Source organism: Panulirus ornatus, chromosome 43, assembly GCF_036320965.1.
Source record: "Panulirus ornatus isolate Po-2019 chromosome 43, ASM3632096v1, whole genome shotgun sequence".
In the NCBI taxonomy this organism is placed as follows: Eukaryota; Metazoa; Arthropoda; class Malacostraca; order Decapoda; family Palinuridae; genus Panulirus; species Panulirus ornatus.
Genome location: NC_092266.1, coordinates 14,278,131 through 14,293,932, shown reverse-complemented (window position 1 = coordinate 14,293,932; position 15,802 = coordinate 14,278,131).

The following is a 15,802-nucleotide window of genomic DNA, read 5'->3' as shown; positions in this document are numbered from 1 at the left end:
TCCCTCGTCCTCAGATATTCCACGCCCAGATGAATTATAAGAGCTGCTATGGCCAGGGAAACATGGATGCGGGCAGACAAAAAGGATGGCGGTGATGGTGGGTATGGAAAGGGGCTGGAAGAAGACCTTGGAAGATGCTGGACCAAATACTGCCATTTTACGGGCTTTAGTATGGGTAGTTCTCATCTCCGGTGCTCTGAAGTTCTCTTAACTCTCTGGTCGTCTCCGTTGAATGCAGTTCGAGGCGAAAAGGAGGTGAAACGAGCAAGGAAATAAGTGGCGAAAAAGAAAATGGTTCTCGAGGGCTTTAAGGAAGGGATTCCAGTACTGATGACTCCCTGAGGATTCTCAAATCAAAGGGGAATCCGATCTCATCTGTCCTCTTTCGATGTTTAGATTCCATGATATTCATTTCGTATTGCGTTACATACCTGAGATGTTGCGAAGCCCAGATGTAACAAGTCTCGATAGATTCGAACCTCGTTTCTAGCATCGCGATAGAACTCAGTTGATGCCGAGGCAATGGCCAGAAACTTGGGCTTAGAGAGATTCAAATCTGTTGTGGTAGCAAGGGATGGAATTTGATGGTCTTCATCGTATCCCAACCTGAGGAAAGGGCCACACGGGCAACGAAGTGGTGTTGTTGACTTTATCATGAAGACCTGAAGAAGGTGTTCACGTTTATTGGACTGCTGTTTCCAAAATGATATCGTTGACACTGATGACCTTGATGGTCGGTAGTACTGAAGCCGAAAGAGCCAACCAGCTAGCTTGAGTGTGTCAGTTAAGCTTGAGTGGAAATGTACCGAAGTACGAGGGGTCATTCATCCCAGGGTGGATCCCAAGGGCTATCCTTCTGCTGGAAGGCAGGATATTGAGACAGCTGAGTGAACTGCGATTATATGAGGTCTCCTCATGACGGCATGAGAGACGGTCAGTGCAGTGGACGACTCGTACTCATTATGAGGGATAAGTTATAACATGAGTACGTTGAGTCATTAATGAGGAACACGTAGCAAGGCATATGGACCTCCGTGGTGTGGTGGTTAGCGTTCCTGACCGTCACACATTCACGGGCCGTTCAGGGTCGAACGTCTAGGTTCGAATCCTTGTTGCAGCAGTCGGTCCACAATCAACTCAGCTGTTTATCCACCCCTAGAGGTTGGTCGATAAAATGGATACTTGGTTCAGCATAGGGTATATATATATATATATATATATATATATATATATGAATTGACCTATGTTTATATAAACATTATTTACCGAGAGGTTCACTTTATCTTTAAAAAAGATCAGCATTTTTCCTCATTTTGAGAAAGAGATCTCACTGTTTCTCCCCCACATCACGACAGAAATGTACATAATTCTCTTCAAGAACAGCACTAGTACCTTAGCTGTTATGAGTGAACGGCGCTGCCTGTGGGCGGTGTGAGGTAGTTGCTGCATCGCGTCTTTCGTCGTAATCAATTTTTTGACTCTGGCAAAAGATGCAGCATTTCTTCAGCTGCCGAGCCTGCGCCGCGCCTGTGCGTTGATTGTTCGCTGATCTTAATGATCGTTGGCTGAGTGAACGTTGTCTTGTAGTCCTTTAGAAGCTTATGGATGTTTAGCTTTAGGCGCTGGCTCGACACGCATCTTTATCGTCAGTGGTATAACTGGAGACCCGCGCCAACATTGCTGGATATCTACGCCAGCATAACTGGAGATCCACGGCAGCATAACTGGATAACCTAACTGGACACCCACGCCAATATAACCAGAGACCCACGCTAGAATATGTAACCTGATGCAATATTACCGGCTCTCTTTTCGTGAAGTAGGAGGTAATCTTAGCTTTTAGCTTGGACTGGAAACATGAAAACGACCCTTGGTCAACTACCAGTCAAGAGTAGATGACTACCAGCTAACATTAACATTTGAGACCAGACGACCACTAGCTGTCTCTACCAGCACTACCAGCTGAAGCCAGGCGACCACCAGCCCCCTATACCAGCACTACCAGCTAAGACCAGACAACCCTCACCTACCTCTACCAACACTACCAGGTGAGGGTAGACGACCAGCAGCTCCCTCTACCAGCACATCCAGTGAGGCCACACGACCTCCAGGTCTCTTCACCAGCACTACCACCTGAAGAAGACGACCTCCGAAGACGACCGGTAGCTACAGCAACAAGCAAGTGCCATAAACGTCACACGGGAGATGAAAATCGTATCCAACACTGAGGGAGACAGATTCATAATGTACGTGGCATGGGAAACTGAACTTTAAGACAGGGTGGGTAAAAGAGCCATTGCCTCCACCAGGCTATGTGGGGTCCCAGCGTGTGAGGGTATGTTTATAATGTGCTACAAAGACGTGATTTATTACCTAAAGATAATATATGCTTTTAGTGTTTATCATAAAGGACATATTTTACGATCTTTTTACGTCCAAGTTCAACAAAGTCAAGTTCAACAAAGGAAAGTAATTTAATGGAACACCACGTAACAAGGGGATCGTATGATTACTTTCTATTGCGAGTGTCTTACACTGCATGATGCAGAGTGCATCGTCTGCCTTTTTTCTTTTCTTCCACGTCTCCTCTCCTGCCCATATGTTCGTTCCTGAGATAATAAATATACGAGTATTACAGGTCAGAGTTAAACGGTGTAACAGACGACCCTGCGTGACCTGCGGAGATGATGAGTCTGATGTTGGATGCTGCCCTTACCGACCCCCAACCACACACACACACACACACACACACACACACACATCTAGGATCGTATCTCTAGCCATTTCCACGATCCGCCTTTCTCCTCGATCTTCCTCTGTCGCTTGGCTGTGGCAGCTCTTCTTCTGACATGTCCCTCGATGTTCAGACCTTCCTCCTCAAACCTCTGGCTTTCCAGCCCTGGTTCTAACATGGCCCCTCGCTGGATACCCATTTCATTCCCCTGTTTTGCACATGCCACAGAATCAAGTCTAACCTGCTTCTCGTTGTTCAAAATACTTCCCCATCAGTCCCTTGGCATTCCAGCTATCTTCCAGTGCCCTGGCCTCTAGTCTTTACTTAAATTTCTCAACAAGTCTCATAGGTTTTCCAGCTATCCTTTCACTCCACTAACATTTGTTCTTCACCTGACTTACCAACTGGCCTATCAGGTTATATACCTTCCTGTCATCCCACCATTTACTTGGCCCTCTACCCATACTTCCAGCTCTTGGTAATACTACCTACTATTCCAGTCTCTGCAACTCACAACCCCTTAGTGCAGTACCTTGACCTGTCTTTCCAGTCTCATAACACTCCAAGCATCCTTCCAGTCCTTTGACCCACCAACCTTTTTTTTCCAGTTCCAGGACTGACTACTAGTCTTTCTAGTCCATTGACTAACTGCCAACCTTTCCAGTCCTTTCAACCATCCTTCCAGTCCCTTCATTCATCCTTCCATCCACTTCACTCATGTTTCCAGTCCCTGCACCCAGCCCTCCACTCCTTACAGCTATCCTTCCAGTCCTCTCACTCATCCTTCTAGTTCTTTGACTGCCTACGTGAAGTTCCAGTCCCTTGATTAGCTAGCCAGTCTCTCAGAGTCCAAACCTACGACCACGCTGCTATTTTCCTTGTCTGTAGCCAAAACTATCCAGTTTCTCTGGCCTAAGTTCTCCAGCATTCACACAAGAGCGCGAATTCCTTCTCACGTGATAAATATAATCCCCAGGTTTTTCAAAGAACTCTTTCATATGATCTAAATCCATATAATAGAATTGTAAGGAATTAGGGGACGTCAGTGAGATCAACTAATTTCACAGGTTTCCATTTCAAATGAGGTGAATACTAAGAGGTCATTTCAAGACCCATTTGGGGCCTCTTGTCGTGAGGACTACAGTGACGTCAATGAGAGTTACAGGTCACTGGAGTTCATTTGATAACTGTTCTTGTAATCTCAGATTTCATTTACGTCCTGCTCGATCCAAACGCGTTTGTTTGTGTTATCCTTGACTACAAAATGTAGAATGATATGATATATATGTGATGGCACTTTCTAAGGCAAAAAAACACATCACTTGCGTACTCAACTTAAGTAAATGCTCAATCTTGTTGCATTCTCTAAGAGCTGGAACCTTCGGAACCAGCTTGGTACTCTATGCCAGAATGTTATTTAATAAACCAGTTGTTCCTCGCGACCTCGCCGTTACAGACCTGTATGTGGGGGGTCACCTACCCCGACATCCGTGCCAGCTGTAAATCTCGGGCGTTAAGACAAGTAAATATTCTCAAATCTTCAAGAAAAAACTTGATTGTACGTCCGATGCGCCGGATAGAAAGGTTGCATCTGCTTGTAACAATATGAGATCACGTTGCGCCTCCCTTTTTTTTAGCTCTGTAAGTCAGCTGTGTATTGGGTCATCATGTAGTTATCCCAGCCTTCTAGACCCACAGCCTGATTGCCTCTTGAGGACAAGGGCTATTGCTACGTTGCTTTGAGAGTCAGCACTGGGTAGAACCATTCACCCCTGGGGCAGCTTCCCTCGTCAATTCGTGTATGTCTTGGCCTCACCGCATAGCAAAGGTGTGTGAGGGGACTGTAGGCAGTTACCCATGTCTTGTGTCGTATTCATTTTTGGGGGCGCAGGTAAGGAGCCCCTTTGGCTGAATGAGCCAACTCGCCTCACGAACACATGTTCGAACTCTTCACACACTCAGGAGCCCCCGACCCCTTCTACTAAGCCATCTGGTGTGAGTACCTTGAAGCCTCGACCACATCTTCTCTCTCTCTCTCTCTCTCTCTCTCTCTCTCTCTCTCTCTCTCTCTCTCTCTCTCTCTCTCTCTCTCTCTCTCTCTCTCTCTCTCTCTCACGATAGTCGAACTCGAGTGCTACTCCAGTGAAAAATAAAAAAAAAAAAATTCAGTTCTTCGAGTTGATCGCTTCCCAAAATGTTATCATCAACTTCTCGAAGTTCCACGAACGGTCCGTGATGCTAGTGGTCGACCATTCCTCATCATCAGTGTCAAACTCCGGGACAAAACTGCTCGCCCACTAACATACGTCAAAATTAGAACCAAAAATAGAACGCGGAGGAGAGTGTCATAATCATGAAGCCCCAAAGGTTCAGAATCGAAAAGCTCCGAAGTCTTAGAAGCGTGAAGCCCCAAAGGTTCAGAATCATGAAGTACCGAAGGTTTAGAATCATGAATGCCCAAAGGTTCGTCATTCTGAAACTCCGAAGGCTCAGATTCATGAAGCTCCGAAAGTTCGAAGTCATGAAGCCCCGGAATGTTTGAGATTACGAAACCCTCAACCTCATTATGAGGAACATATCATGTAATGCTGTAAACATGTGGAGGTGCACGCATGTCCGCCCCCTTCCAAGTATGTATATACTGACGTAAGCTCTTCCCTACCACCATTTATAACACACACACACACACACACACACCGCACAATCCCTCACCGGATCTGTGGCAAACCTTGCAGCTTGCCCACAATAATCATTTCCAGGCTTGGCATGCCAGACAGGCTCGGAGCCGTCATGCAAAAAGCCGATCAGGCCAGGACGGACCAGCCTTCTAAATATGGTGAGGAGGAGGAGGAGGGGGATCGTCGGCCCCGCTGAGGGCGCTTATTAATTAAATCCCCCGCCGGCCTTACTAGTGCTGCCCTTTACCCAGATTCGTGACGGATGTAAAGCTGTAGCCTTGCTAGGCCGACCTTGTTCACTCTGAGGGGGAGGGTGACGTGCGGCCTCAAGATGTACGAATGTGTATCCATAAAAAAAAGAGATGGGCAGAGAGGCTGGATATGCTGCGACCATCTCCTGTGATGTGGCAAAACAGAGATGGGCAAAGAGGCTGGTTATGCTACGACCATCCTAGTGATGTGGCAAAACAGAGATGGGCAAAGAGGCTGGTTAATACTGCGACCTTCTCCTGTGATGTGGCAAAACAGAGATGGGCAGAGAGGCTGGTTATGCTACGACCTTCCTAGTGATGTGGCAAAAAAGAGATGGGTAGAGAGGCTGTTAATGCTGCGACCATCTCCTGTGATGTGGCAAAACAGAGATGGGCAAAGAGGCTGGTTAATACTGCGACCTTCTCCTGTGATGTGGCAAAACAGAATTCCTCTTTCTTACGCCACTACAGAATACAAGAAAAAAAATCGTAACGGTGGTCCGTGTGTATGGCCACTCTCGTAATATTATTCGAGTATCCATGAGTCGTCCTAATCTATTATAAAACAAAGAAAAAGAAAAGAAAAAACTGCTTCACTAACGCCACGAGATGTCTTTACTTCGTCTCGTTAGTCATTCATAGAGAGGCCTGTCCTCGTTGCTCAGAGGTTTAAGCATATCCTTCTACATTTTCCCTAATGTTCTTAGAAAAAAAAATGGAGGTATTGTAGAAGACTGTCGAGGACTTTAGCGAAGTGCAAATAAAAGTCTGAAATCTATATAATGACGGAAATTAAAGTCCGCCATATAAGAAGGGTCCATTTTAAAAGGCCTGGACAAAAAGGTAATGGCCAATTGATGAACACCGAATAGAATGGACATGATTACAACGACTGTCCGGGGTATCGAAGGAGGATGACGCTATTGCTACTGCAGCGTCAGGAGCTGCTCCACCACCAGGGCACGCCGTGCTGACACTGGGTCAGGAGGTGTATCACCAGGGGAGTCGTACTATCTATTCCGTAATTGTCGTTAAAATGAGTTTGTAATCATTGGTAACATCACCGCACACACACACACACACACACACACATACACACATAAACCTCCGTGGCGTAGTGCTCAGCGCTACTGACCGTCACGCATGCGCGGGCTGCCTGGGATCAAACCCGCATAGGTTCGAATCCCGATCGCGACAGCCAGTCCACAGTCCACCCAGCTGTTCATCCTCCCCTAGGGACTGGTCGATGAAATGGGTACGTGGTATAAACTAAGGTGTTTGTGTGGACATATATACGTAGGAGTAAGAATACAGTGCATATATACCAGGTTAAGAGACGGGGCAACATGAGTGTAAAACTCTTTGACAGCAACACATGAATAGTAATCACAAATATAATCACATACTGAGTGATTACTGTGATAACTGATATGGTCATACTTGTGTTAGTTTCCTGACTTGTCAACTGTCGGTGTGGTTCGGACTGGTCTCAGGTCTCAGACCTTCAAGAATGGCCCAAATCCCCCGAAGACATCATGATTTTAATCTTGTGTTCCATCATGATCAAGACAATGTTCCTGGACATTTGATCCTCTTGGTTCTTTGTGTCGCTGCCGCCACGCGCGTGGAAATTGATCCCCTGAAGTTTTGCTTTAACCAACTGGCTTTCCAGTTCCCATGAGACCGAGATTATCTCTTCGAAGTACCTCGTAGACTTCACTATCTCTACCTTCCATGTGCCGGGTGAGATTGAGTTTGTCTCTTCGCAATACCTCGAGGATTTTGCTATTTTCCAGATCCTCTGAGATCGAGTTTGCCCCCAACATCGAACCTAGAAGACTTCATCATCTCTTCGTGAGATCGAGTTCGTATCCTCATCCTATCTCAAAGACTTCGACACCTCTACTTTCCAGGACCTCTAAGATCTCCTTATACTACTTCGAAGACTTCACCGTCTCTACTACCTTCCAGTTTCTCCTGTGAAGTCAACCCTTCTTCTGAATGCTTCCCTCTGCCATTTGATGACACGTTCTCCAGGCTCCAAGCCTAAAGCCAACCCCCATCTAATGGCATCCATGCATGAGCAACTAAGTCCGGTCAAGCCACGTTAAGCATATATGGACTGACATAACCTCTCCTTATTGTTATATTTCAGTCCCTTGATACAGTTCGTTGTATGATTATACTTTGTGTAAGATAGGCATTAAGTATGACGTGTTTGTTACGCGTTAGTTTCGAGGATGGTTGAATAGCATGTTACAAGGCCATGGATCTCTTAGAAGTTGAGTTATATTCTTTTTTTTCTTAAACACAGAAACGTAATCCATAGCAATAACAGCTGTTGTTGTATCTCTATAAGTTAGACCAATGAGCGTGTACGTTATGAAGACAGCAAGTCTAGCAACATATTGTAGTCTTACGTGTTCCTATCTTTGCATGTCATGACGGGTCATGGAGAAAATGTTTTAGAAACTTGTAATCATGTTTGCATATAGATATAAGTAGGTGAATAAATGAATGGAATAAGGAAGAGATGATAGATAAAGGAGTATTCATTTTGCGTGCATTTACCAACACCCTAGATGAATTATGATAGAAAATAGAAGTATAATTTTTGTGTGTATTTTCTGACACCCTAGTTCTGTGGTTGAGGGTAAAATTCAGAATCGGTGTTCGGAGGGACTTTCGATAGACCGTTGGGGGGGGTTAGGGAAGGTGGAGGGGAGGGAGTAGATGAAGGTGGGAAGGAGGCCAGACCTTGCCATCTGCTCGACTTCTACCTCTCACAGGTAAATCCCTGTGGGCCTACCTACCTGGTCGGCATAAAGGCAGAAGTCACCGTCTCCAGGCTAACAATAGTGGTCTCCTCAAATGGCCTCGTAAGACTCTCTCCCTCACCCCTGCCACTCCTACAATAATCCCTTGTGATTCCACTGTGATTGGAGTCAAGAATCTCCTTATATCGTCCACGTTCTTAGGGACGCAGTGCGTTAACATCACGTCGATTTGCCACAGACGTTTGTCTCGCGTGGGAGCAGAACGTGTTGGGGGTGTTCTTCAGGAGGTTAGGTAGCCAGCGGTTGGCAGCGCTGGCGAGGGTTCATGTCACAAGTGGTTACCATTGACTGCCACAAAGCTTCAAGGAGGCGAAGCTTTCGTCTCGCACAAACCAGTGGATCTCCACCATTTTGACCGCACAATGGGAATTCCTCGACTGGCATTATGTCTGGGAGAATGTAAATCGGCCACTATCACTGAGACGAGCCTGCCAGCCTATTTATGGCTTTGTTCGCGACACAAAAGTCAAACAGACATTTGCATTTGTATTGTGGGTCCTTTGTTCCCCGTTTTCTTCATCTGCGGGGAGGCTACGCACCTTCGCTCCAAATTATATGGTGGCTTAATGAGATAGATTTCCAATTGCTGATGCGCCATCTCCCCTGGAGACTAAGACAGGGCACAACTCCTCATCACCCTGGGTACGTTCTGGAGCCGTGGAGAGAAAGGTACGTACAATATATCACAGTTACTGGTACAGAACTTGCCTGAAATTATAGTACAGGAATGGTGGACGTGTGAATACCTAGTTATGTAACGCGGGGAGTGAGTCCCTCCACTCAAAGGTTCACACCGCAAAACTTTCTCTTGCAACGTAACATTTTTTTTTCTTTAGCTTATTTATACTATTTCTCATGTACCGTTGTCTCTTTCTCTGGGCTTCTTCTTCTTCTTCTAAGCCTCTTCGACTATATCACGGTAGAAGCCTTGGTTTCGCATCTTGTGTTGCTTTGCTTGCTAGGTTTGGGTGTGTACGTCGCCTGTTTTTAAGGTACGGAGTGAGGGAGTTCTCTACACGCGTGTGTAGGTGTGTGATTACTGTGTGTGTGTTTTACGAGGAGAGAGCTTTACACTCGTGTTGCTCCGTCTCTTAACCTTGTATGTATGTGCCATGTCTCTTGCCTTTATGTATGTACACACACACACACACACACACACACACACACACATACACATACACCGGGCTAAACCAGGAACCATATATCGACCAGGCCAGAGGGGAGGATGAACAGCTGTGATTAGCTATGGACCAGCTGCCGCGCCCGGGATTCGAGCCCAGGCGGCCGCGTTACAGTCTCATGGTCAGCAACACTAACCACTGCACGACAGAGGGCCCGTGTGTGTGTGTGTGTGTGTGTGTGTGTGTGTGTGTGTGTGTGTGTGTGTAAAGAATACATAACACCTTTTTATATAAAATGTAAGTTTTTTCATATAGCTGTAAAATCGAAGGCTATAATACTATTACAAATATGGTTATAATAATGCTCACAAAAGCATCATTTAGCGCGTAATGCCACTCTCAGTTTCACTATTCATGAGATATTGAAGAGAAAAACATGCTAATTACACCTCTTTTGAATTAAAAAAAATAATGGATAGTCCTGTTTTATCGAACAGGAATATATACATCGTAGTGTGTAAAGCGGCCAGCACCCTCAGGGCTTACAGGCACGGCCCTAGTAACTGGGTCAGATGAACAGCAGTTGCGTGCACGGCCACACTTACGTGCAGGGTCACAGTAACGGGGTAAGACGATCACCGGTTGCCTGCAAGGTCACAGTAACGGGGTTAGACGACGAGCAGTTGCGTGCAAGGTCACAGTAGCGGGGTTAGACGACGAGCAGTTGCGTGCAGGACCACAGTAGCGAGGTTAGAAGACCACCAGTTGCGTGCAGGACCACAGTAACGGGGCTAGACGACCTACAGTTGCGTGCGGGGCCACAATAACGAGGTTAGACGATCACCAGTTGCGTGCAGGACCACAGTAACGGGGCTAGATGACCTAAAGTTGCGTGCGGGGCCACGAGCAGTAGTTGCTTGCAGGACCACAGCAACGGGGCTAGACGACGAGCAGTTACGTGCAGGACCACAATAACGGGGCTAGACGACCTAAAGTTGCGTGCGGGGCCACAATAACGAGGTTAGACGATCACCAGTTGCGTGCAGGACCACAGTAACGGGGCTAGACGACCTACAGTTGCGTGCGGGGCCACAATAACGAGGTCAGACGATCACCAGTTGCGTGCGGGGCCACAATAACGAGGTCAGACGATCACCAGTTGCGTGCAGGACCACAGTAACGGGGCTAGACGACCATCAGATATCGCAGTGATAACTTGATATCTTCATGGACAGTTTTGTTAACCTGTTGACAAATGATTTCGTGATTTCTTGGTATACAATGTCCGTCGTGGTAGTTCTTAACTTGACACAGAGAGAGAGAGAGAGAGAGAGAGAGAGAGAGAGAGAGAGAGAGAGAGAGAGAGAGAGAGAGAGAGAGAGAGAGAGCAGGCTGTGGGTCTGGACCTCAACACGACCTCCAAGGGAAAACGTTCTCATGTTTGTTATTATCTGGAGAAAATGGAGAACTGTAATGTTTAGGGATTTTGGAAGGATCGTGGAATATGGCGGACATTACCGACTTTTTTCCCCCGTCATGCATATATATATATATATATATATATATATATATATATATATATATATATATATATATATATATATATATATATATATATATCATCCCTGGGGATATGGGAGAAAGAATACTTCCCATGTATTCCTTGTATGTCGTAGAAGGCGACTAAAAGGGGAGGGAGCGGGTGGCTGGAAATCCTCCCCTCTCATCTTTTTTTTAATTTTCCAAAGAAGGAACAGAGAAGGGGGCCAGGTGAGGATATTCCCTTAAAGGTCCAGTCCTCTGTTCTTAACGCTACCTCGCTAACGCGGGAAATGGCGAATAGTTTGAAAGAATATATATATATATATATATATATATATATATATATATATATATATATATATATATATATATATATATATACTATTATTATTTTCATTTTGCTTTGTCGCTGTCTCCCGCATTTGCGAGGTAGCGCATGGAAACAGACGAAAGAAATGGCCCAACCCACCCCCATACACATGTATATACATACACGTCCACACACGCAAATATACATACCCATACATCTCAATGTACACATATATATACACACACAGACACATACATATATACACATGCACACAATTCACACTGTCTGCCTTTCATTCCCATCGCCACCTCGCCACACATGGAATAACATCCCCCTCCCCCCCTCATGTGTGCGAGGTAGCGCTAGGAAAAGACAACGAAGGCCCCATTCGTTCACACTCAGTCTCTAGCTGTCATGCAATAATGCCCGAAACCACAGCTCCCTTTCTACATCCAGGCCCCACACAACTTTCCATGGTTTACCCCAGACGCTTCACATGCCCTGATTCAATCCATTGACAGCACGTCGACCCCGGTGTACCACATCGATCCAATGCACTCTATTCCTTGCCCGCCTTTCACCCTCCTGCATGTTCAGGCCCCGCCCCGATCACTCAAAATCTTTTTCACTCCATCTTTCCACCTCCAATTTGGTCTCCCACTTCTCATTCCCTCCACCTCCGACACATATATCCTCTTGGTCAATCTTTTACATTTGTGTAACAACTTCATTTATATAAAAACGGAAGATTGTTTCTTTGCTCCTCCTCACAGGTGCCTTAAACTTAAAGTGTGGAAGGAATCTAGAAATTTTCCAGATGTGGGAAAAAAGAAGATGAATTTGAAACAAAATTAGCATATTGTACCGATTTCCAGGTAACGTTACCGTTTCTCTGTTGGCAAACAGAGCAGAAAAACAGGGGCATCGTAGCATAAATGAGGAGTAAGGGAGGCTGGCAGGGTGAGGTGGTCGGGCAGGGTTGGACTGGAGGAGGAGGAGGAGGAGGAGGAGGAGGTTCGCCTCCTGCTAACGACGCTCAGCTGGACAACAACAATGGATGTGTCTGACCTGCCCACCACCACGCGCGCGCGCAAGCCCACTTACCAATAATTTCCCTAATTTATTACAATTATGGAACTGCGTCTGTGACACATTCTGGTGATGGTCGGATGCGTCATGTTACAATGAGTGTGTGTTCGTGTATGGAGTTGAACGCGCTATGAATGGGATTAAGGAGTACATATATTCGGTAGCTGGCATCCACAAGGATCGTTTTTGGGTGAGCTGGCGTAGGTAAGCCTTAATTACACCTTTATTCCCTTTATAATTATACCTTTATCTTTATTAACTCCGACTTCTGCAGGTGACAATTGATGGAGACAGGAATTATGGTAACTGATGGTTTAATACGGGTTTAAAACCTCTCACTGGGTAACCCTAGCATTTCTACATATCCTTATGTATAAAGTTATACATAAAACGACGGGGTTCGAAGTGACCAGCTGACCTAGTTATACATTTTCAGAACTGTGCGAGTACGTAGGAATTTTCCAGTGACCTATATATGGTCGAGAGGTGAAAGTGGGGTGGGTGGCTGTGGTGTGTGTGGGGGGGCGTGTGGGAGGGCATCGTTAACATATTCCCCGCAGATGTCGCTGCTCTTTTGTTTCCTAATATTTGAATAATTGATGGCGAGCATATGTTGCCGTGACGGCCAGGCTACAGCAGGAGGAGGCATCAGGGTCCTGGCCAGGGTCCGGTAGGCCAAACAGGAAGTGTTGACATATGTGGTAATGAGAGTCTGCACGCTCGCCACTGTTGCCACCACGGGCGGTCTTTCAAACACCCATTCCTCCCCTTCCTGGCTACGTTGCCAGCAGCCTCCTGCCTGGGAATATGGTTCATGTAGTTAATGATGAGAGAGAGAGAGAGAGATGAAATAATTGGCGATACTGGAGGCTCTTAACGAGAATTAAGAGAGATTTCGCTATTAAAACACGCCATTGGAGCCTCCACTTCCGGATGTATGGCCAACGGACATAACCTCGCAGGACAGGGTAGTACGACAAGCCCGCTGGTCAACAACGCACACTTCGTTGTTGCTGAATGAATAGAAAAAAGCAAAATTATATATAGCTTCTCACCACATTGTGTTCCCACCTCATCCATCCCCAGCCAGAGCAATGACTCACCATGCGTGATGCATCCCACACAGTGTAACGACCTTATAAGGTAACAGTGCACAGAGGAGCCGCCAGGTAACACGTTACATCTCATTTGTTACAACATTCTTTCTCCTTAACTCAAGATTCTCCTGGGGCGAACGCTGGCCCGGCCTAATGGCCGAATCTGGTCACGGGTCAAGAAAGGTCAAGAGATGTGCGGGGGGCCCACGAGTGTAGGTAGGACTCTCCCAACCATATTGTACACATGGGTAATCACACACACACACACACACACACACACACACGCACACACACACACACACTGGCTTGTTCCAGGAGAGAGAGAGAGAGAGAGAGAGAGAGAGAGAGAGAGAGAGAGAGAGAGAGAGAGAGAGAGAGAGAGAGAGAGAGAGAGAGGTTCGGGAGCTCTTGCCTCATGCTACCATCCACCCAGGTGTTCGTCACCATAATAACCCAGAGATAAAGAGGCGTATGACACCCTCTAGCTTCATAATACCTCATTACTCAACCTACGTCCTCTAAATATCTACTTTACTCAAGCCATTAAAATCTGGGTTACTTATACGTTAAGTGCATCTCAGGTTAGTGCGTTAGGTTTTTTATTTTTGGTGGACGTCTAGTTACTTACTTCCTTACTTACTCCTACTTAACAGCAAGTAACAAGACGTCTGGAGGATAACGTAGTAAAGGTACATTTCCTTCGGATATGTACTTATTAAAGTAGTCGAGACTCATGTACTTGTGTAAAAGTATCCTTGATACTTCGTTACTACCGAAAGCACGGTAACGAATTATTGATAATTCGTTACCATGTAGAGTAACGGCTTATTGCTAGTTTGTTACTATTTCAAGTAACGAATTATTGATAGTTCGTTAATAATCAAAGTAACCAATGGTTGATGGTTCGTTACTATCTAAAGGTAACGAATTGTTGATAGTACGTTACCACCTCAAAGTAACGAATTATTGATACCTTTTTCCAATATAGATTAACGAGTGGTCGATAATTCGATACCACTCGCGATAACAAAGTAATTATAGTTTGTTACTGTTTAACAAATAATTGATAGTTCGTTACTACTTTTGGTAAAGAACTACTGATAATTCGTTACTATCTAGAGTAACGAATTGTTGATAGAACGTTACTAACTCAACTAGCGAACTACTGATCATTCGTTACTACCCAAAGTATCTAATTACTTGTTACGGTAATTCTTTGCTACGTGAAGTCACGGATTATCAACGCCACGTCGTGTGTGTGTGTGTATGTAGCTCATGTGGTCGCACTCCCACCTTGTTCCGATACCACTTAATTGAAACCCTGACATCAATTAACAACCCCTCCATCCTTCCCCCACACACCCCCAACCTCTCATCCTTCCCTACACCTCCAACCACCCCTCCTCCACCTTTCCACACACACACACACACACACACACACCCTCAACCCCTCGTCCACCTCCATCCACAAACCCCGATAATGGTCGTGAATACAGATCACACGAGTCTCTCTCAAGAAGTGAAGATACGTGTGAGGTTGTCGTCGTTAGCCGTCGTCAACGACAACTTTGGCGCCTTGTTCCATGTCCCCTGAAGCAGGGACCGGAATTACAGCTGACGAGCTGGGCTCCACACACACACACACACACACACACACACACCTCCACGCCACATTGCCTTCCATTTAATCATTCCATTTGTGAACCGGTAATTACGTTCGGTGGTTCGTCTGGTCATTTTCATGGGGTCCGGACCGACCAACGTTCCGCCTCTGAGGTTTGTCGTGGCCCACCACCAGGCCTCCAGCCAGCCACTGTTGCCAAACACCAGCCACCCGCAGACCACCTCCGCCCCCACATGCTCCTCACTCCCTCTCGAGCGTTAACTCTCACTGCTCTTCGTAACCGTCACCAGCGGAATTAATTCACCAGAACGAAGGCCTATCACAACAACTTCGACCCCTTTCCTCCTTTCCCCTCTTGGAAATGGCCCGTTTCGTTCATACGATCATTATATCGTTAGCTCTTGTCACAAGCCAGCCATTAGTGGGATGATGGTAATGAGAAGGGAGGCGCTAACACAGAGCCGCTGTGTCCGTCTCACACGACAGCCGCAAGCAAGTGGCCACCTTTAGTGACAATGA